This window comes from Pogoniulus pusillus, chromosome 36 (genome assembly GCF_015220805.1).
Source record: "Pogoniulus pusillus isolate bPogPus1 chromosome 36, bPogPus1.pri, whole genome shotgun sequence".
Taxonomy (NCBI): Eukaryota; Metazoa; Chordata; class Aves; order Piciformes; family Lybiidae; genus Pogoniulus; species Pogoniulus pusillus.
In genome coordinates, this window is record NC_087299.1 from 8,669,750 (window position 1) to 8,692,490 (window position 22,741).

The window sequence follows — 22,741 nt, forward strand, 5'->3', positions numbered from 1 at the left end:
CTGCCCCTTGTCCTGTCACTCCAAGCCCTACTGAACAGTCCCTCCTCAGTCTTCCTGTAGATCTCCTTCAAATATTGAAGTGTAGCATTAAGACCTTCCCAGAGCTTTCTCTTTTCCAGGCTCAACAGCCCAAACCTTTTCAGCTTGTCCCCACTGGGGAGGTGCTCCATCCCTCTGATCATCTTTGTGGCCCCCTCTGGACTCACTCCATCCACAATGCCAGGACCCAGATACATCCCTGCCAAAACACACTGCAGAATCTCATGCTTACTTACAGACTTCCAGTGGGTATTTCAGCTGTGTCAGCTGTTCTAAGGAGCCTTAAGGAAGCGTTAGAAACACTGAAGAGGTAACCTTTCTTGTGGTGCACTCTTTAGCTTGCAGCAGAATACCTGAAACGTTCTGCTGAAGCAGCTTGCTAAGGACTTGATTTTCCAGCTGTGAAGAAGCCCATGACAGAAACCTGCCATACCAGTCGAGCTTCAAGTCGTGGCTCTGCACTGGTGTCAAAGAGCCTGCTCACACCATCCCAACAAAGCCCCCACAGCTCTGCATGTGCAGAGATGCTGCACTACCTGCACTGTGCTGAACCACTCATCTCACCAGCCCCGAGGAAGCACCAAAGCTCATCTCAGTTGTGCATAAAAGTTAGGCTAAAGCTGATTTTTAATATTAAAACTTCACACTGCTATTCCCCACCTACTGAAGCACTCGATCAACTGCTGCCTTAATTAAAACTGGCCAGAGCATCAAGACAGCTTCTTTCCCAGCACCACCTTTTCTGCTGTCAGGGCTGCAGCAAAATACCCTGCTACCAACTGATGAAGTTGCAACAACCCTGCTGAGCTTCAACTGCTACATCCATTCATGAAAGAATTCTTTCAGCTCAGCCCAGTGCATACTTCAAATTCCCCTAGCAACAGTGCCAAGTACTATTGTGAAGAAAACAGAGCCAAGGTGAAATATCATCAAAACCTGAAAAACCCCACAGAAAACCTACACAAACAGATGGCATCATTTGGGGTTTGGGTTGGTTGTTTTTTTTAATGCTACTTAGCTTTTACAGCTGGAAGTGGCAAATATCTGACGTGCTTTCAATATGCAAATTCCAAGATCAACACAAAAGAGGACAATGCAATTTCTTTTAAAGACAGGCAGTCATAATGTTGAAACAGACTGCAACCAATTTTCATCCCCTATTCATAATTACTTTATTACACTGTGAAAGGGTAATCAGTTTCCAAATGATCTAACAACCTTGGGCTGCTCTTAACTCTTTATACCAGTAATAACCACAAGCACAGGCTAAGGCTCCAACTTGAAGCCAGTTACAACAGTCTAATATTGAACATGCAGATTAAATGGGTTCTTCCTGACACACTCTCACACAAACCAGCAGACAAGATTCCTAAGAACATTCAATTAAGTAGGAATGGCTATATATATAATAATAAAAAAAAAGAGAGAGAGAAATCCATTTCCAGCTCTAATCTCAAAGGAATAGCTTTATTACCAGGAAAGGGAAGTCTGATTTTTGGCTCCTTTGTTAGATTTCAATAGGAAATGGAGCAAAGAGAGCATGTTTTGACTGCCTGGAAGAATAAATTCTACAGGGATCTGTTACAACGTCAAGCTGAAAAAAGAAAAGCCTCCAACCTTAAGTGCCTGAATTGTGTTGACTCTTGTATTACAGCTCTGTCATTTTCATATTGTCTTGTGGTTTAGCTACCTGCTGAGGCCACTTTCAGTCATCAGTCACCAACTAAACCCAAACTTCACAACACAAAAACACACAAACAACTGAATTCCCAGGTCCGACTCATGCCCGGGTTACAACACCTACTGCTCTCTGCTGGGTTTCCAAACAATATACGGGGGGGGGGTGGTGGTGGTGGTGAGGGGAGCTGCTGGCAGAAAGGGAAAGGTTGTGAACTTCCCACAGGCAGAGGAAGTAACATATTGGTCCTGGTTTAGGTCAATATGTTGATTTTTATAGACTGATAAGATTAACAGGCTGAAACCACTCCAGTAAAGCACCTAAAGCTACACAATTTTTAAGTTTCAGCATGTTTTACTGCCATCATTTTACTAGCCAGAGGAACAAGAAGAGCAATTACAGAACTATGGATTACAATACCCAACGGAATGGCAAAACTCCCTGCACCTTCTCCAGTTGCCAGCAATCATCAAAATAGAGGCCCTGATCTTCCAAAACAAGATTAACACACAAAACCTGACAATAATAACCTTCCAACTACTAAATGCTTTTAAACTTCAAGCATCTAAGCAGAATAAAAGCTTATCAAACTCCAGATGCTGCCAAAACACTTATTGCCTGCTAACAAAAAAAATCAGCTTTATTTCAAACCCAAGTTGTTTTGATCTCTGCAAATAAGCAAATTCAGAACGAAACACTGCCAAAGCCAAAGCACTTCTTTTATTGCCACTTGCAAGAAAATCCAGATCAGCACTTAGGACAAAATTTATTCCATGTCTGAAATTTGGGCTGCAGAAGCAGCAGTGTCTCTCTACCAGTACTGGTTTGCTTTAGTAAAAGCTGCTCCTTTCACAGATTTGTGGAATGGTTTGGGTTGGAAGGCACATCAAAGATCATCCCGTTCCAACCCCTCTGCCATGGGCAGGGACACCTTCCACTAGCCCAGGGTGCTCAAGGCCTCATTCAACCTGGCCTTGAACACCTCCAGGGAGGGGGCATCCACAGCCTCCCTGTGCAACCTGTTGCAGATTCACCACAGCTCTTTACAGACAGTCCATTGAAAATATAAACCAAACGCAAAAAGCTGAAAAATGTGCAAGTATCTAACTTTCAGGAGCTGCTACCAAAGCATTCCAGATTTGTTATTTCACACTGCACTGTCAGCTCCCATGAAAATGATAGCCATATCCATTTTCAGACAAGCCTAATTAAACCAAGTTTGCTCTCAAAATTGGCTGCCACTTCCCAAGAGAAGGGCACAGCTATGTGTTAATGTTCAATTTCCAGCCACCATTTCTTCCTAACATTAGGAAAAAACTGAACTCCACCCCCACCACTACAGAAAAAAAACCCATGTGGCAGTAAGAGGATCTACACACCACAATCAAATACTATTTATTCAGTAGTGCAACATTTCTCCAAACCCCAGGACCTTTTCCTGGCAAAACTTGACAAAGTTTCCTCAGGAAGGGCCAGCTTGTTTTAATCATTTACATTTTTCAACACTATTTGTTCTCACTTTGTATCCAAAGGTCAAAACTCAAATCACTACCCCAGGCAAACTCTGGAATAAGTGTCATTTTTGTCCACTCTTCTGGAAAGAGTTTCACTTCTATTAAGGAAGTGGATGTATTAAGCACACACACACACCAGATTTCCCTTTGATGCATTTCAAGATGCTTCACGGTTTGGTTGGTTTTTTTTTTTTCATCATAAAACTAACTTAGAGGAAGTTTTCCATGGGTCCTACTTTTTCTTACTTGTTACACCATGACAGGTTTTTGCTTTCTTTACCAAGAGAGGATTGCTCTGTTTGAAACAGACACACTAACATGAGAAACAGTAAACCAGAGCTAGGCTAAGCAAGGTCTACTTGACATGCCATGAACAATGCCAACTGATTCCGGTTTGCTCGACACATCCCTTCTTCCCTACAGCACCCCTCCTGCACTGCAGCCTTCAGTGTTCTGCACACGGAGATGAAAAAACTTGGGTTAAAGATTCATGCAATCGACTATCGATGCCAGAGATTCACATTCAGTACGATGGAGATTCTCTCTGCTGCCAAAAGGAAAGGCATTTTTATACACTTAAAAAGTGGTTTGGGTTTTTTCCAGGTAAGAGAGTAAAATCAGCCTCTAAGTTCTTCACCTACACGTCACCCACTACAGCAGGAACTCATTCACAGTACAGCAGAAAGAAAACACTGCTGACCCGGCCCAATTAGGAAGTAAGGAATTCCTCCTGGCTACTCTCAAGCAAAACAACGGGTAGCATAACACCCCCCTGGAGCCAAAAAAACAAGGCTTGGGATTAGTTTCGTAATAAATAGCTTATTTTCTTTTCCACACACAACATTAAAGAATCAAAGCAAAGCTCTCTAGCAGAGGAGCTATTAACCACTCACATCAGGAAACAAAAGCCCCATCTTGTCACCTTCACATAAAAGTAAACAAAAGAGGGGGTGAGAGACACACCACGAGATGCTCTACAGCTCGTAGTAAAATTGCCCAGACAATCGATGCATCCTGACAGAACAGCTGTACACATCACTATGTTAATTAAAATTAAAGTCTCATCTACTTAGCACGCAAGCAATTCACTGAACCTCAGTGAAAAAGGAAGGAACCATTTCCTCCAAGAGGCAAAATCACACAACTTTAACAAGCTGAAGGCTCAGGGGCTTGAGGCTTTTCAGCCTGCAGAACACTGGGGGTGGAGGGGAAAGCTCCTCAGTGCTTATCAATACTTCGAGGGTGGGTGTCAGGAGGATGGGGCCAGGCTTTTGTCAGTGGTGCCCAGTGACAGGATAAGGAGTAACAGACACAAACGTGAACACAGGAAGTTCCATGTAAACACGAGGAGGAACTTCCTTACTTTGAGGGTGGCAGAGCACTGGAATAGGCTGCTCAGAGAGGTGGTTGGTGGAGTTTCCATCTCTGGACTCATTCCAAACCTGTCTGGATGATGTCTTGAGCAACCTGCTCTAGGTGACCCTGCTCTGGCAAACGAGTTGGACTAGCTGATCCCCAGGAAGTCCCTTCCAGCTCCCATCGTTCTGGGGTTCTGTGAAGGCCACAGCATAAAGGACAGCAGAAGAGTAATTCAGAAACAGTGCCGGCTATTTTAAGTAAAACAAAGCACTATCAAGTATAAAACACACACAAAGGAAGTGGTAGGCTAGATTACGTCAGCCCTCGCCTCAATTCATAAATCCTAACCACAAAACAAGACAAATTCTTAACTGCCTTTCTCTGGCAGCGTGGTTAAACTGAATACACGCAGTTCATGTCTTAAAATATGCTCTTGAACAACACTCGCTGATGCATCACTTTCAAACAGCCACGGGGAGGGTTGGGGGGGGAAATTGTGTAATCCTAGTCAAATCTATCGTGCAGCCAGATCAAATAACAGTTCACGAACTGCCTGCCAAGCGCCCAGCCTGCCAGAGTACAATAAGCACTCAAGTGCTCTGGACTCAAAACCACCTTTCACTGGTCCCAGAGATCTTTATAAAATAGTTTAAACACTCCTAAATTACAGGCTTGGAAAAACAAATTAAAAAAAGGAAAAAAAAAAGGCAGCTTTGAAATGTGGCTCCTCCACAGCTCTCAACTTGCTGTTAAGCATCTACAACGCCTGTCTGGTGATAGTCACTAGGCATGAGTATTCAAAAACACGACTGGAGGAACAAAAACTGACAAAAACGCCGAGTTGGTTGCACGTCTGGAACTAATTGCCTGCAGATTAACGGCTTTACATTGGAACAGTGCTGGTCTGTAGGGTTTTAAATCCAGTTTACTTTAAACCGAGTTCCCAGAAGAAACATAGTGGTGAGGCATTTGAAACCACACTCCACTAGATTTCCATTCTGCGCCTCCCTTTTCCTTCAAGCCTAACAATAACGTTAAGCTTAAAAAAAAATAAAGTCTTCTCGTCGACTGCCATCTCCATCCACCAGCAATTAAAGCAGCCCCATATGGCTGCGAGGAGGCCATCCAGTCACACAATGCCCCGTGCCGTGCGAAGCCACATGTACTCAAGAGCAGCTTAAAACCAACTGCAAAACAAAGCAGAGCTGGTTTCTTCCTCAGGAAACAAAGTGGCCAAGCAGGTCTCCTGTCACTATCTTAAAACACCATTAAAGGTCGCTTTAAAAAAAAAAAAGGAAAGAAAGCAAAGCAAAAAGTTCCCCCACACGCCGTACCAATTAGTACTTCAAAGGCATTCCATTTTCTCAAGTGCAGTGAAAAAGTGCTTTCTTACAGGATAAGGAAAATGCAATCCTTATCTGCTTATCTCCGCTGCTTTAAAAACCCAGAATTAAACCCAGCACTCTGTTCAGCTCCGCTGTTCACATTCAGGACACAGAGGTGAAGCATTTGTTACGGAAAGAACACCCTGCGGACTCCCAGCATCCTGAACTTCCCAGGCCAGCGGAAACTATCACCTCACCGACCGAAGGGACTCAACTTCTTGTCACAAAAAAACAAACGAAACCCAAAACAACTGAAGCAACCAAAAGCCGAGAGACTCAAGCCAGGCGTCTCCATCCAGGTGCTTGCTGTGTTATCAGTGGCTAAGTCAACTTTAGGAGCAACCTTCACAACCTTCCTCCTGGAAACAACTTGCATGCGTAAGGCACCAAGTCACCCATCGCCTCTGCCAGGGGAGCTGCTCCACTGACCCTCATCTCTGCTGCCAGAGGCACAGTCCGGACCCCATCCTCTCAGAGCACTCCCCCGCGGGTCCCGGGCACAGGCAGAGGCCGGGCAAACCCCATGGATACAGCCTGACCCCAGCACCCCGCCCGCTGTTTCTTCCTCCGGCTGCCCGGCGGCGGCCCCCGCGAAGCGGAGCAGGGGAGGACAGAGGAGAGGAAGCGGGGCCGGGGGCGAAGAGACGGCGCAGTTGGTGAACAAAAGGAGGCCCCTGCGCCTCGCCGCCGAGCAGCTGGGCCGGGGTGCGGAGCAGGCGGCGGAGCGAGCGGTGTCTCCCGGGGCCGCTGCCGCCGCCGCCCCCCGCCCTAGCTCCCGGCCGCCCCCTTACCTCAGCAGCTCGGCCCCGCCACATGCTGCTGCCTCCGACCCCCGCCCGGCCCCGGGAGGCAGCGGTAAGGGGGAAAAACCCGGCACGGAACCCGCCCGCCGACCTGCCCCGCCGGTCCCGTACCCCGCCATCCCCGGTACCCACCGCGCCCCGCCCGGCTCTCACGCACCGGCCCGGCCCGGCGCCGCCGCTCCCCCGGTGCAGGCGGCGGGGCGCAGGCAGGCAGACGGAGACACACGCTCCTTCCCCCGGCGGCGGCCCGCCTCTGCCTCCTCCCCGCTCAGCCGAGCCGGAACCGGGAGCCCCGTGATTGATGGCAGCTCTTTAATAGCGTGGTCAGCTAGAAAATGCATCTGCAAGCAAGATATGAAGGAGGCGAAAGCATCCCCGGGAGTGCTCAGCGGCTCAGCGCCGAGCTGCAGCCGGGAATGTTAATGCTGCCGGCCCGCCTCGGCTCCACGGCCGCGGATCAAAACACACAGGGGGTGGGGAAAATGCAGATAAACGGAGGGGTGGAGGGAACCCTTCACACACGGCATTCGCGCCTAAGATGGGTAAGAAAGAGCTGCCTGGCCAGGGTCACGGTACGAGCCGCGGCTCCACAAGGCTGTGCTGGTGGCAGCGTGTTCAATTAGAAAGCCATTTTGTCGAAAATCCTTTCTACGACGTCTTCCCTCCCCCCATTAGAGGCAGAAATTCATCTGCTCAGCAAAAACATGTTCCTTCTAATTGCATTTAATTGGCAATTTTAAATAATAATGACTACTTGCCTCTTACTCTGTGTCTTCATGCAAACCCCTAACTTGCCTGCATCTCGCTGTCTTGCACTCTTCTTTAACGCCACAACCATGACCTTTCAGCTGCTGGTATCGACTTAATTTTAGAGCAAAGCTTGGCTATTTCCCTTGCAGAATAGCATGCAAAACAAGCCATCTATGTAATCCATTACCCGAGGGCAACGTACACTTTTTTCCTGCCAAGCAAATCCAGTTCCTAGCCACGCAGCAGTATTTCAGCTGCATTACAGCTATAAAATAAACAAGGGAGCACACCTTCTCAAGGCTGGTTTTACAAAGCCAACTTAAAATACAAAAACATTCAAGGTTCAGTTAATTAGAGCAACACCTTCGAGTACTGCCTGCCAACTTATTTCCTGCTGCTGTTTGGAGTTGTGTCTTTCCCTCTCTTTATAATCCGCAGCTATTCCCACCACGCTTTGTAGCGCAGCGCCTTGGTCCTTCAGGAAACGAAGGCCCAACTTCAGGATTTTATCCTGCGCTTCCTAGAAGCAGCTGCCAAACCCCACTAAGGGAGCTGAAGGAGCTGATGAATTCTCATGCCTTTGCCACACCACGAGGCTGCTGTGATCGATACCAATTGAAGCTGGTGGCACAGCACTTGTCACTGTACAGCAGCTTCCCGACTGCAGCCCATCCCTAAGAGAACTGGTTCAAAATAAGCTTTGTAACCAAGTAGCCGTGTGATAGCTCCAAACCTGCCCGAGCTGAAATTCAATCCTAGTGTCAGTACAAAGCAACCACACTGTGTTTATCCTCACTTCAAGTTTCTAACCGAATGTGGCCCCGCACCTGGCAAATCAGAGAGAGGAACTCACTGCTCCAGTGTGTATTTAAATCAGGGCTTACTTCTAATGACTTCCAAAAGAGCTTTCCAGCAGTGAATTAAGTCAGGCCAAGCTCCATTTATTTGAGAAATATCCTGTTTGAGGATATTTGTTTTAAAACACCTTATCCCTTTAGGGCAGATGACCCAGCCAGCCTGGATCACAAATCCTAGAAGTCAGGCTATATTGGGAAAATGCACTCAAATTAGAAGAAAGAAAAATAAACAGCATATCTGCAGACTTTTTTTTGGTATCCTATTAGGATGAAAGTCATTTAAACAGTGCAGAGTACAGGATCCAGCAGTTTGAACACAGCAAGAGAACTGGTGAGTGTTCTTGGATCTCAGGCACTGTCTTGCAAAGCAACTCCAGAATTCAGCAGTGTGGTAGATGGCAGTGAAATCATCTGAAGCCCCATCTGGTTTTGTACAGCATATTGGAGATTCTTGAATGAACAGAGCAGCCACAGCATTCAATCACTGACATCAGAAACAACTGAACTTTCACTAATTGGCTTTCCTGTGAGATACAGAGATCTGCCCCCATTTCACAGACTAAAATAAAAACCACATGCACAGAGCACAGCCTCCAGCTCCATTTTGCAATAGGGACTTTTTTTTTTTTTTTAATCTTGTCTTTGTGAAATGGATTATGAGAGAAGAAAAAAAAAATCCTTTCTTGGTCATAAAACACACCCTTGCCAGTAACAGGATTACAAACTTACACCAGCATTTCCTTTAGTAACACCACCAAAAGCACACCTGTCTGAAGAAAAAAGGAAGGGAAAGCGAGTTATACATACACAAAGGCTACTCAAGGAAAAAAGCACCTGCACAAGGATGAGGCAATGAATGAGACCTAAAGTGGGCTTGAGCAGCGACCCACCGGACAAAAACTGCTGAGAGACCTCGCACATGTGTTGGGTCCAGCCTGCCTCAGTTATCTGGTGCTGCACAATGAAATACAGCTCATTCCTCTGCCTGCAAAATCCAGCCCAGTTTTCCTGGCAGGCTCCATTTATCAAAACAACCCTGTCACGTTGAGTACCATTAACAGATAATGAACTGAGACAAGGGATGCAGTTACAAGCAAAGCGCTCGGCAGGCTGCAGGCCTAAGCATGCAGCCGAGGGAGCTGATATTTATTATAAACATTATAATTAAATAGAACACCTAGTTGAAGAAACATTAAGGTCACGACAACAAACAACAGAAGCTGGAAATCTGAAAAGAATAAAGCTTTGCCTGGCTGTCAGTGGTTCCTGGCATGGCTTAAAGGCACGTACACATACACCAGGTACACCTTCCCCTGCAGCTGGGAATGGGGAAGCAGCCGTTCACTTGCAGTGCTTTCCATGAATCCTGTAACACTTTGTGTACTGTACCTACGCACTCCAGCTCATGAAAGATTGAGCACTGAGAAGTGACAGACAGTGTATCTTCAAAGGGCTGTAAAATCTGCTGCTTTCTAGACATAGTACTCATAACAAACACGAATAATTCATCACTCCCTGAAAGACTCCTACCATATTTGAGGAATATCAAATGCAGACGTGCAGATTTGAAGACTATTAAATACAGATATACTCCCTCCAAGCCCCAAGATCCATCCATCAGCAGCATTCTCCCCTTCTTCGGGTGCAATTAGCCATCCAGCACGCATAAAGATTTCACCCACTAGAAAAACTGCTCCAAAGGAACAATTTCAGGTCTACCAGCTATGTATACACTTGAAACACAAACTAACCGTAAACAGACTTAATGAGATTATGGAGATTAAATGGGTAAATTAACTTTTTAAGAGACATCCAAGACAGAGAGGTCCCAGGAACACTTAAAGGCAGCTCACTGAAGTCACGCAGTTCGCTCATCCTTCACAAAGCAGGCTCAAGAACTGTCTAGCTTGCACAAACCCAACAAAAAGGAGCCTTCAACTTACTTTTAGCACCACGTGGAGATGTGTGCCAGGGCAAGTGTTTTCGGAAAGCTAATGTAACACCGCTTCCCAGCTTAGGCAAGCAACAAGTGTAACACATTAAACCCCTGCTAAGCCGAACCTATTTTTAAAATGGGACTTAACACTGCAGTCAGAGCTCCATGCACTTCAGGCTCTCCCTTTGGATTTGACATTGGGCAGGGGGAAAGAGGAATGCAGCAGGCGAACGAGCTGAGGGCTTCACGTTATTGTCACCGCACTGCTTCTCTTGTGCGTCACTTAATTCCAGTCAGAAGTTTCCCTTTCACTGTATTCCCAGCCAAAACAACAGCGATACCTCCGGTTAAACAAAAAGCCTGAAGCAGAGGCAGTTCAAACTGAAAAACAGCCAGAGAATTCCTCAGGCCAACGGTCAGCCGAAGATTCCTCAGCAGAGGAGAGGAAACAGGCTGGGCTGCTAACATGAAAGGTCACCTTAACTGCTCAGAACAGGAGCAGTGACTATTTGTTACCAGTTTCTGTTTGTTTTCAGTTCAACATCAAAGCATCCAGGCTTTACCTACTCTAAACACAAAACCTTTGGTCAGGTTAGAAGTGATGTTTTCTTCCTCTGCAAATAACAGACTCTTTTATTAGCACAAACACAGCAGAGAATAAGCAATACCCAACTCTTGACGAGGCACTTAACTGCTGTCCAAGCTCTTCAGACCTGCCTGAAGCAGGACAAGCCTGGCCTACGCCTGTAGATGTGCGAACACCAAATGAATACCCAAGGTGAAATGTGCACTGAGTTTTAAGCAGCTTCTTGCCACAGCACCAATTCAGCTGCAACAGCACTAATTCAGCTACAACTCGCTCCACAAAGGTGCTTTTCCATGCTACTAGCACATCATCTCCAAGAGGAAATTCAGTGCAATGTTGTTACTGCTTCGATGGAGTCCAAACGCCGTTTCACTGTGCAATCCAAGTCTGCCTAAGGAGAGAGACTGTAAGCTCTGCACAGTTAAACACAGCCCTGTCCACTTGGCTCCACCACATTTGCACATAGAGCAGGCAGTGGTGGTTAAAAATCAGCAGAGGAATCAGAGCAGAGCTATTTTAATTTGGTGTAGAACTGCTAGCATCTGGATCGACCATTTCCTTGCCTCACCAATTCCCAGACAGAACCTGTGGCCTTTACAGGCCACAAACCTTCAGAGGTTTGGCTTCTTTTGTTGGCTTCAGTTTTGGTTGGTTTGTTTTGGTATGGGTGTTTCATTTGGGAGTTTTGGGTTGGATGTTTGGTGTCACTTGAGGTGAGAGGGTTTTTTGCCCCTCCAAACCTCTAGGTACACAGCACCTAACCTAGAGCCTGCTCAGGTAACTTAACGCTATCATCCACTTCATGGTTCAAGAGCTACACCTCCTCTTCTGCACTTACCTGTGTTCAGCTGCTTACTTCAGAACACCTCCAGCCAAGCTCTACGTCCTTACAGCCTCTCACACATCAGTACTCGGGCAAAGGATGACTTGGCCAGGCACAGAAGTTTGAGGATCTTCAACCTCATTTTAACCACTTTCAAGCCCAGGAACGCCAGGCATGGCCGTTGCTGGCAACTGCCGCCGGCAACTGCCACTCTGTAAGGTATCACCCTTGGACCAAACTTCACCTGACAAGAGGCACAAGCCTCAAGAGCATGAGCAAACAAAAGTCCTCTGAAGACAAACGAACAAACCTCACACCTGTGCACTGATGGCACTTGCTGCTAGTTAGTGCAATTGCTGGTTACTAGGTAAAACCACATTGCCTCAGAATCCTTCTCAGCCTACCCAGAACCCTTAACACCACCAATACAAAGTGCTGCTGGTGCTTCAGGGACATGAAGTCCTGCGTAAAGCCATGCCTTTGGAAGGCATCTGGTCAGTTTTTTTTTATCTTAGCTTCACACAGCATTTCTGGCACAGTAAGAAGGGAAAAACAAAAGTTGCTGCCTCGGGGAGCTGTGAAGGCTTGGGCAATTCACATGCTGACATGCGAGAGCTCAGCGTTTCACAGGAAGGCCAAGCGTAGGAAGTGCTGGCCGAGAACAACTGAAAAACTTCAAACCACCAAGAAAAAAAGCCCCAACAAAACAACCTGCTATAGCCCAGTTCAGTGAGTTCAACTTCAGGTCTCCATACAATGAAGTAAATGTTCACAGCAGGGTCAACCCACACCCTTCTCCCCCTCCTTCCCCCTGCAAGTGTTGAAGACTCAATTCTGACAGCTCTACAAATCCTTGGAACCAGACTTCAGCGAGCCACACAAAAAGGCCAAGAGAAAACCAACACAAAGGAGAGGAGGCAGCATTTTCTGTCTGCAGTTAGCTTAAATTCAAGGGCAATGCTCTAAAACAGCTGCACCCCAAAAAGAACAAAACTCAGCCAGAAAGACAATTCACTTTTCATGAGAACAGAGGAGAGGTAACAAAGAAAAGAAAAAAGGTGAATAAGCTGAGGAATGCAGCAGCTTGGCACGGTTTTAAAAGAGAGCCTTTTAAGTGCCTAGGTAAGTAGGAAGTGTAATAAACTCAGCTGGGATATTGTGACCAAGCTACCAGGGTACAAGTAGTGAGACAAGCAACCTGAAACCCAGCCACAGCTTTCATATCCGGAACTGAAAACAAACCAGGCAAGACAAATTTAAGCCACAAAGTTCATGTCTGCTAATCATAGAAATCCCTTTTCCCCCCTCAATAGATCCCCTCTGGTTTGTTTCCTCTTCGCCATAAGGACCAAAACTTAAAACCAAAAAATGTTTTTGTAGAACATCCCTGCCTTGGGAAACTCCAAATGACAAAATGATGCACTGCAAGCCAAGAGTACCCAAATTCTTCACAGTGAGGCTGGTGAGACCCTGCAACAGGTTGCCCAGAGAGGCTGTAGGTGCCCCCTCCCTGGAAGTGTTCAAGGCCAGGCTGGATGAGGCCCTGAGCAAGCTGGGCTAGCAAGTGGTGTTCCTGCCCCTGGCAGGGGGGTTGGAACTGTATGATCTTTAAGGTCCCTTCCAACCTACACCATTCCATAAATCTCTGAATCTATTGTGCCTGACAGATTTTGTGGTACTTGTGACAAGACATCAACCTGTTCAGCAGCCTCTCAAATTTAAGGACTAAGTGACAAACCTGATTTACTGTACCAGGTGCTAAGCAAGGGAAAAAACAACAGCAAACAACTACTTGTCAGGAAGAACAGTCATTTAAAAGGAAAAATTTAATAAGTGGACTTAAAAAACCTCCATAAACCATTTGTTAGCTGAAAATAGAAAAAGCAAACAAACTAAAAGTCTCAATAGCTAAATGTGGAGAGGAGGAGGAGGAGGGGTGAAGCTAGAGAAAAGGAGGGAAGGAAGAAGTAATCAAACAGAGCTTTTAAAGCTCTATCAAAGCATCTGTAAAACAACGGAAGTTTGCCTGTGCTTCCCTCCAGTTTCAACTCAAAGGAACTTTGGGAATGGAAAACTTGATACCTCTATCAACAGCCTGTGGTATGTTTAAACTATTATAATATAAAGCATGCTCATACTCACAGGCTAAAAGGAAATGACTGCCAAATGCTTCCTTCACAACCTCCCTTCCAAAAGCAAGACAGATTCTACACCAAGAGCTTTTCTCTCAAGGCACCAAGTGAAGCAGAAATTGAACTAACATATGTAGAATTTGCAGTGGATTTACAGTCTTTCATTGAAATCACAGTGGAGATGGGAAATGTGATTACAGCTCACAGGTTTTTAGCGCAGTAATCGCTTTCACATTCCAAGGCTTCAGATAATTCAATAGACTTGTTGTCTTCAAGTGACAATAACCACAGGATGTGACCATACCTATAATAATCTTTCCCTCCAGACAGGGAGATAAGCTCTGAAAACAGGAAGTTTCTACTATAATCTCGAACAAATGTTAACAGTCTGAAACCACATGACTGCACTTCAGTTACATGGGGAAGGAGCTCCTCACTTCCCAAAACTAAGGGAGAAGATACCACTATATGAAATTAATTCAGACATTGTTCCTCCACAGGCCTCCAGAACTCCCTGAAACATGGAATACTGCAAAGGTTCTTAGTTCATTTGTTGTCTCCTTTTCCCTTCACAAGTTCAAAGGAGCAAGGAAACAAGAGAGTTTCCACCTCACAGGAAGAATGAGTGGTTTATGTCAAAAATGGATCCTTATGCACACATCATGTGAAACATCCCAGGTCATAAGCTAAAGAGGCCAGCAAAAAGTGCTTTGGGCTGTGAGGGAGCTGTAAGAACGGTACAGAACTCAGAGCTGTCACCTGCCCTGCTGGAGCACAACACGCACAGTTTTGAGCCTGAGCACCTACTAGTCTGAATAGAGCACAAAGTGATACATTCCCTGATAGAACCTAAAGAAACTAGCCCCAAACCAAACCAGAACAACAAAAGCACAACCAGAGTAAGAACTGCAACCAAGTGCTAGGCATCTAATCTGCCTTGACCGTGCTACAGCCTACTACACTTAAACTAAACCTTTGATCCTTCTGAAAAAGGTCTCCTTACCTCTTGATCAAGGCTTTCAAAGCGTAGGTTCAAAACTGCCTGGCTCCGAGTGCAGCATGACCTTCTCTAAATCACACAAATTACAGCAGCAGTTTGCTGGACTCAGCTTATTTTGATTTGTTTCTCAAACGGATGAGGCTTCTCTGATGTAGGAGCGTGTTTCACACAGCAGGCTTCAGCCTCCCACACAGATGCTTTAAGGGAACTAAAAGGAAGCAGCCGACTCTTGAAAGCTAATATCAAGCAATTAGCGGTCCAAAAGGCCTGTCAGAGCGAGTTTCACAATATTTCTCCAGCTGCAGATGAAGAGGTGGCAATAGTGAAGCGTGGTTTACAGTAGCTTATCAGGCACTCTCTCAAATAAAGGCATCCTTACACAGAAATCAGCTCTGTGCTACGTGTCACAACAACGCCCCTTTTCCTAACAGCATCCCACTCAGAGTAACAGAACAACACACCGAGGGCTTCAAAAGCCCATTCGTGGGACTATGTTCTGTCACAAAACACTCATTTAAGAAAACATTGGGAGATGTACCGCAGAAACAAACCCTCTCGGACAAAAGGAGGCCAGGAGCTGCAGGTCACGCGAGGCAAGTTTCCCACGGAACAAACAAACTGCTTTAAAGCCACTGCATAGCAACACCAGAAACATTCTGTCACCAGGGGCTGCACAGGAGTCAGGCAGCAGCTTCGCATCGGGTGAGATGGTCAAGCTGCAGTGTGCCATCTAGTGTCAGACTCCCACAAGTAGCGGCAGAGAACACCGAAGCACGAAACTCAGGGAAACCACAAAGCCCATCTCAAGACTTCACTTCGACACTGCACATCTTATGCCTCCAGTGCTGCCAACAGCCCACCTAAAAGCACCAATTAAAAGCCACAGAGCACAAAGTTAAGCAACATCACAGGAAGTTCTTTAAGGTGTTTGGTTCCCACTCCAGCTAACAACAGGATTCATCAATCCAGACATCAGCTAAAGCAGCGCAGAAATTGTGCCAAGTGCACAAGAACGCAGAGGTGCCCAGGCAGATCCTCTGACATGTGATGCACAGAACCTTGAAGCTGTTCTTTGTTTAGTCAATGAGCTGTCATCCCCTTCTCTTCTGAGCACAGCGACTCAGCTTTGACGAGATGACTGACAGGAGCTGCTGAATTTTCATGCCAGTGTTTTTATCAGCAGAAAGTACACACACCCCCCTCGCCGGTTCATTAATAATCCATTAATAACACCCCTATTAAAGCTTGGCAGACAACTTCCTCAGGAGATAAAAACCTGCTGCTTTGCTTTTTAGGATCTATGTGTGTCAAGGGTGGCACGTCGAGAGGTGAAAATATGATTTAGAAGTTACACCTAGTTTCAGTTTCCCTCAGAGCCATCATTTCGCAGTCAGAGAACGCAGGCCCCGTTATGTGATGTTGTTCCTGTTTCTAATAACCTCCAGTCATCAAGCTTCAGAATGCCTCCATTCACCTAGCCACACACACAGAGATGAACTAGTGCTCTCCCCCAAAACATGGATGAAAAGGTCACCCTGCACACATTTACAGAATCATTGCGGCTGGAAGAGACCTCAGAGTCATCAACTCAACACCAGGACATCAGCTAAACCATGCCACCAAGTGCCACATCGAATGCTTTCTCAAAGGCCTCCCAGGATGGTGATTCCATCACTTCCTGGACAGTCTGTTCCAGTGCTTAATCACTTCTCTATCAGGAAGTGCTTCCTAATAACCAATCTGTACCTCCCCTGGCACAGCTTTAGGCCATGCCCTCTTGTCCTCCCACCAGCTGCTTGGGAGAAGAGCCTGACCCCCACCTGACTACAACTTTATTTTAAGTAGTTGTAGAGAGAATCAATCATAGAATCAACCAGGTTGGAAGAGACCTCCAAGATCATCCAGTCCAACCTATCACCCAGCCCTATCCAGTCAATCAGACCATGTCACTAAGTGCCTCATGCAGTCTTCTTGAACACCACCAGGGATGGCAACTCCATCACCTCCTTGGGCAGCCCATTCCAATGGCAAATCACTCTCTGCTAAGGTCCCCTCTGAGTCTCCTCCAAGCTGAACACCCCCATCTCCCTCAGCCTCTCCTCATAAGGCTTTCTCTCCAGCCTCCTCACCAGTCTCATCACTAAATCTCTCATTTATCCTCCCTGATGATGCCAGCCTGTAGCACAAATCAAAACTCTAAAATGTATTAAAGAGGGAATTGGCAGGAGTGAACCAACAGGGAGAGAAAAAAAAAAAACCTTAAAAGTCAACTAAATGAAGCTAGAGAAGAGGGAGAAGTGGCAAGCTCACTAACTGGAATCAAAGCCTGTATTTTCAGGCTCATTTGTAAAGCACAGTTGTTAAGAGTGGTTAAATATTAACAGTGAATGCCATTTGAAGAAAGCAACACGAAGTACACTCCACAGCCTCCCTTCACAGGCATGTAAGCAATGATTGCTTACTCCATTACCCAATTTATGGGGTTAGAAGACACCAATTCAACCCCAACAGTACCTACATTTGTCCAGAAGGAGTGGGCAACAAAATATGCTGCTGTCATTCCCCTTGCTACTTCATCCTCGATGCAATCTACACTTTGGGTACCAAGAACCAGCTCTGCAATAGATTATTTTAAATAGCCAGACCTCACTGGACAAATGAGGTCAAGAACAAGCCTGACAAGCCTGTTTGATTCCATTCTTGGAAGGAACAGAAAGTGCCTTTCATGGCTTCCCCTACAAAGAAACCCATCATTAGACCTCATTTCTGTCAGTTCATCCAAAGGCTGAAGATATATAGAGGAGATGGTGTTTCAAATGAAAGCCTCTGAAATCAAATAGCTCCCAAGATTATCACTATATCCATTCCAAATTAAAACTTCTGCTGCTTTCCCTCCATCAGCCCAGCTTAAGGCAGGAAGCACCACATTTCTCTCCCTCGTTTCAGAGCTTGGGGTGGGGAGGTGTTGCATTTTGTTTGTGGGTTTGGGTTTTTAAATAACCTTAAAAGATGGCACTCTTGATTAAACCATTTTCATCCTCCAGTGAGTTTGATTCCTATTAGTTCAGACTGCAGAGATGACATTGATTTTCACTGAAGTCAGGATCAAGAGAAGTAACAGCTTTTCCAATTAAACAACTGCTCACCACGTTAAGTAGAAAAATATGTCAACAGCAATAACGTGCAAGTGGCCAAAGCACTCTTCAGTGCTAACAAAAGCCAACAGACAAGCTCGTAATAACTTTCACCTTTAACTTGAAAAAGGAGGGAAACTCCTTCAACCACAGACGCTTCAGCTCCTGTTAACTCTGCTGATAAGAAGCTGCCTCGCTGAGAAAGGCTCAGAATTACAGAGAAGTCATCTGCCGGCTCTGAATTACCGTCATTACACCACACAAATCACCACACTGGGCCCCAGCCTACTAAAATAGACATCACAAGCAGGAATGGTCTAGTAGGCTGCTGCTCCTTCTCTTAAATGAAGCTTTTATACCAAACAAATCTATACAGCTCTTGCGTTATAGCCTTGCACAGAGCTGCACTGTAAATCAAATATTTTCTTCCACAGCCTGCAGCTATTCCCACATTTAATAACTGACATGGAAGACAAGTTTTAATCTCCATTAGACTGAAACAATTACTATCCTCATCAGCACTCAAGTCAGAGGTATAAGTGATGAGATTTGTATTACCTGAATGTGTGTTCAGGGGGAAGCGCTTTTACTTTTCCAGAATAAAAAGGCAAAGTATATTCAGTGCAATTGTGTCCAATTTTGAGCTCCCCAGTTCAGGAGAGGCAGGGACCTGCTGGAAAGAGTCCAGTGGAGAGCCACAAGGATAACTGGGGGACTTGAGCATCTCCCCTGTGAAGAGAGACTGAGAAACTGTGTCTGTTCAGTCTGGAGAAGAGAAGGCTGAGGGGAGAGCTGATCAATGCATACCCTAACCCTAACCTGAGAAGTGGGCATCAAGTGGCTGGGGCCAAGCTCTTTTCTGTGTGAACTACCCTGGGCGATCCTGCTTGGCAGGGAGGCTGGACTCAATGATCTCTGAAGGTCCCTTCCAACCTTTAATGTTCTGTGAACAAAATAAGGAAGGTCCAACAATCCCACTTTGATTCTGCACATAGCAGGATGCCCATGCACACCAAGCAGTCAAGGGAAGGCTTTCTTTTAAGCTAAGAAATGCACCATTCTTGCCACATTCTTCCCAAGGAGCAGGGAAATCTGCACAGACACCACACTAGCAGATACAAATATTCTCCAAGCCTTGGATAAGGCCTCAATCAGCTAATTGGGGGACTTCAGCCATTAGGGAACCAGTTCTCATGCTCAGAGGACAAGCTATTAAAAAGCTACTGAATTAAATGACCTGGAAGCCTGTCCTCCATCTATCCACTGACTGCCAGTGCTGTGTTTTCAGATTTTCAAGTGCTTGTTCAAAGGAGCTCAACTTTTCCCTCAGAAAGCTACTCCAATAGCCAGGACCAGGAACAGCAACATCCAAATGTTCCCTGAAATGCTACTGGCACTTCCCATTCTCCACCTTGGTCACATACAGCTGCTCCATGGATCTACATCCTACCACAACTGTCAGAACAAAGGTATTTCATCTGGCACCTCCTGCCCTGTGCTGCAGCCCCACACTAAACAGACATCAGCACTCTCAGGCTTTACCATTTCCAACAAGGAAATGCCTTTTCCAAGGCAGTCACTTACTAGGTTGGGAAAGGCTCACAGACTGTGTGTAGAGGTTAGAAAAAGGAGGACAGGGATGGTTATGAATAACAGGAAAAAAAACTGTGTGGAATTCATAGTGTTGCATGTTTTGCTACCACTTCTCAGTAGCTGCTAGGAAGGAACATTAACCATCTCAGCAGGTCAGGACATTGCTTCTCTCTCTCTGCATACTGAAGCCAAAATGCAGTGTTCCACCCCTTGTCCACAAAAGGGGAAAGCAGGCAGCAAGCTGGAACCATTCAGCCTTTTATTTACACTCTAAAAAAATCCTGGAAAGCCACCTCAAGCACCCAAATGATTTCAGCCCACATGAAAACAGCAGACAAAACTTGAGCGCTCACAGACTTTTGGAAGCCCTGCAAAGGAATCCCTCCAGAGCTGAATAATTAAGACTCATCTCCCAGAGCCACTCTCCAGGCCAAACCAACATTCGTGTTTCCAGCTTCCAGAGAGGCCGTGTGGTTGGTGAGAAAGCCAGCAGGAATGCACAGCGACTTGGACTGCTGCTCTCCACTGAAAGCTCCTCTTTGCCTGCTGAAGGCCGGGAAGGAGAAGGCTGCATTGATTCCGAGTGCCCTCTAGAGCCAGCTCCTCATCAACTGCCTGCTGCACCGCAAGCGCTCCAGCCACTGCTCCCTGCGGCTGCCTGGACCCTGTAGCGTTTAACGACGCTAAGGGCAGAGCCATTGTGTATCAGTACACACAAGAGCAGCATCTGGAAGACATCGGGGGATAAATCTATCCTTCTGCAAAGACAGCTCTCCGTGTAAGAGCTGCAAACCCAATCATTTAAATCAGCAAATCAACCACCACGGAACGACTCGGGTTGGGAGGGACCTTTAAAGTTCACCTAGCCCAACCCCCTGCACCGAGCAGGGATACAACTAGAGCAGGCTGCTCAGAGCCCCAGACAACCTGACCTGCAATGTTTCCAGGGATGGGCATCTACCACCTCTGGACAACCTGGGACGGAGCCTCACTGCCCTCAGCGTGAACAATTCCTTTCTCTCCCGAGTCTGAAACTCCCTCTTCTAGTTAAAACCCATCACCCCTGCAACAGGCCTGGCAGAAGAGTCTGTTCCCAGCTTTCTGATAAAACCCTTTAAGTACCCAAAGACCACAAAGTCTCCCCAGAGCTGAACCACCTCAACTCTCAGAGCGCATCCTCATAGGAGAGGTCCTCAGCCCTCAGATCATTTGTGGCCCCATGCTGGCTGGGGTTAAACCAATGGTCTTTTTGGTATAAACCTCAGGAAGTTAACCATTTGAAGTGCTTCAACTCATGGAACTACAGTAACAGTCAAATCCTGCCGATTCAACTATTTTTAGGACATGCTTCTCATCACTTAAGGATGGAAGGACTTGCATCTTCATCAGCCTCAACAGGTGTCATAAGCTACTACATTGGATCTCAAGATTACACCATCTAACATGAGAAGAGCTTCTTATCTGAAACTTCAAGGACATGGGCAACTTCAGCTCTCTTTCCCTACATATGAACCCTTTTGAAAGGCAGTGTGCATGAACAGAGCCTGACTAAAACCCTACACTGGCTATCAGGTGACTCCTGCAAACCATTCCAAGACCTAAGCAGCATTAAACCCTTGGATTTTACCAAGTAATGCATGTGTCCATCTCAAACCTGCTCTTTCTTCAGACATCAAAGCTGAACAAGTATGGCACCATTTCTGTGGCAGGACATATTCATAGCAAGAAAGTCATAAAAGTGGAGACTTTAGTTGTTATTTCTAAGTGAAAGATTTCAAGGCATAGGATTTCAGTTTAATTAAAACTCCACTTGGGCATCAAACTACTACTAAAAGGCCTGTTTCAGTCTCAACTGAAGGCAAGTTACATGTAGAAATGTATCATTAAATCCTCACTCACCAACTATAAGCTTCTTGCTTAAAGCAGGTACATGCCCAAGTGAACTCTGACATAAGGCAGGAGCATCTAATAAGTAGCTTAATTCAATTCTTAGCAATTCATTTCATCCAAATTTCAGCCCTTGGGGGGAAAAGAAAACAACACTGCACAAAAACCCCACATAGCAACAGCAAAAACAGAAAAAACAAACTGCAGAATTCAATATATTTTTGGTTTAATCCTCCATATCAAGCAAACCCTACTGGTAAGGGAAAAGAGGGACCAAGTTATACAGTACAAGCAATTTCCAATGAGCTCTGGAGGCAACTTCAGTTCCCAAGCAAGCAGGAAAGTGTCTCCTTCACAAACCCAGCACCAACTTCATTCTCCAGCCTAAGGGCCACATTTTCTAGTACAGAAAAGCAAGTAAATATACAAGGTCAGGCTGTAAAGCTTTACTCACACATCTCATACTGCAAAGCTATCTTCTGTTTCAGAAAAGCTATGATTATCCTTCTAATCTTTCTTGGAGAGGATATTCGCCCTTCATCTAAGGGGATTCACAGAGATCTCCAGAGGACTTTGCCCTAGGACACAGGCAGTAACTGGAGAAACTCTAAGGGCCACACTAATTCAAACAATCATTTCCTTCAAAGTCAGGCAGAGGAGAAAAGTTCAAACAAAATTGGGTTTTATCTCCAAACAAGTTCACAGTAACCCAAAGAGGCAGAAGAAAATCATTTGTGTCTCCAGCACACAAAGCCATGGCTAGAAAACTAAAGATTCTGAACCCAAGGAAGTTAGAAAAGAGGGGGGGGGGTTGCAGTAGGCACAGACAGAAAGGATAGCATAAACTTCCAGCCCAAATCAGTGTCAATAGATATGGGGAGGTCAAGGATGCCCCCTCCCCAGAGGCTGGATGAGGCCTTGAGCAAACCAGTGTAGTGGAAGGTATCCTTGCACGTGGCAGAAGGGCTGGAACTGGACGAATCTTTAAGGCCCCTTCCAACCTGACCATTCTATGAATCTATGAGTGAATGAATCTGTGGCAAGAGAAATGTTCGAATCAGCAGCTGCTCATGCAACTGCCTAACAAATACACATCCAAAAGCTCAAACTGACAGCCACAAGGGCTGTTGCATAGCTGGCAGAACCAGGATGGGCCACCTGGACTGAAAAACATCACTCACAACTCCTAAGGTCGTCAGTGTGATTTAAAGTTTGAGTTGTGCCTGCTTTGAACATCCTGACTTAGAGTTTTGCTCAACATCCCA

General features: G+C 45.9%; 1 protein-coding gene across 5 annotated transcripts in view; it reads right to left on the reverse strand.

Moving 5' to 3' along the window:
• Positions 1–22,741, reverse strand: part of RERE (arginine-glutamic acid dipeptide repeats) — a 259,355-nt gene that overhangs the window by 202,629 nt on the left and 33,985 nt on the right. Inside the window, exon 1 of one of the 5 annotated variants that reach the window (XM_064172261.1) lies at positions 6,936–7,027. The exons of 3 other annotated variants lie outside the window; for them this stretch is intronic. The gene's annotated coding sequence lies outside the window, so the exon portion shown is untranslated. Of the gene's footprint in view, positions 1–6,910; positions 7,028–22,741 lie in introns of those variants that run through there. One more of the 5 variants, XM_064172262.1, reaches the window with a different exon arrangement.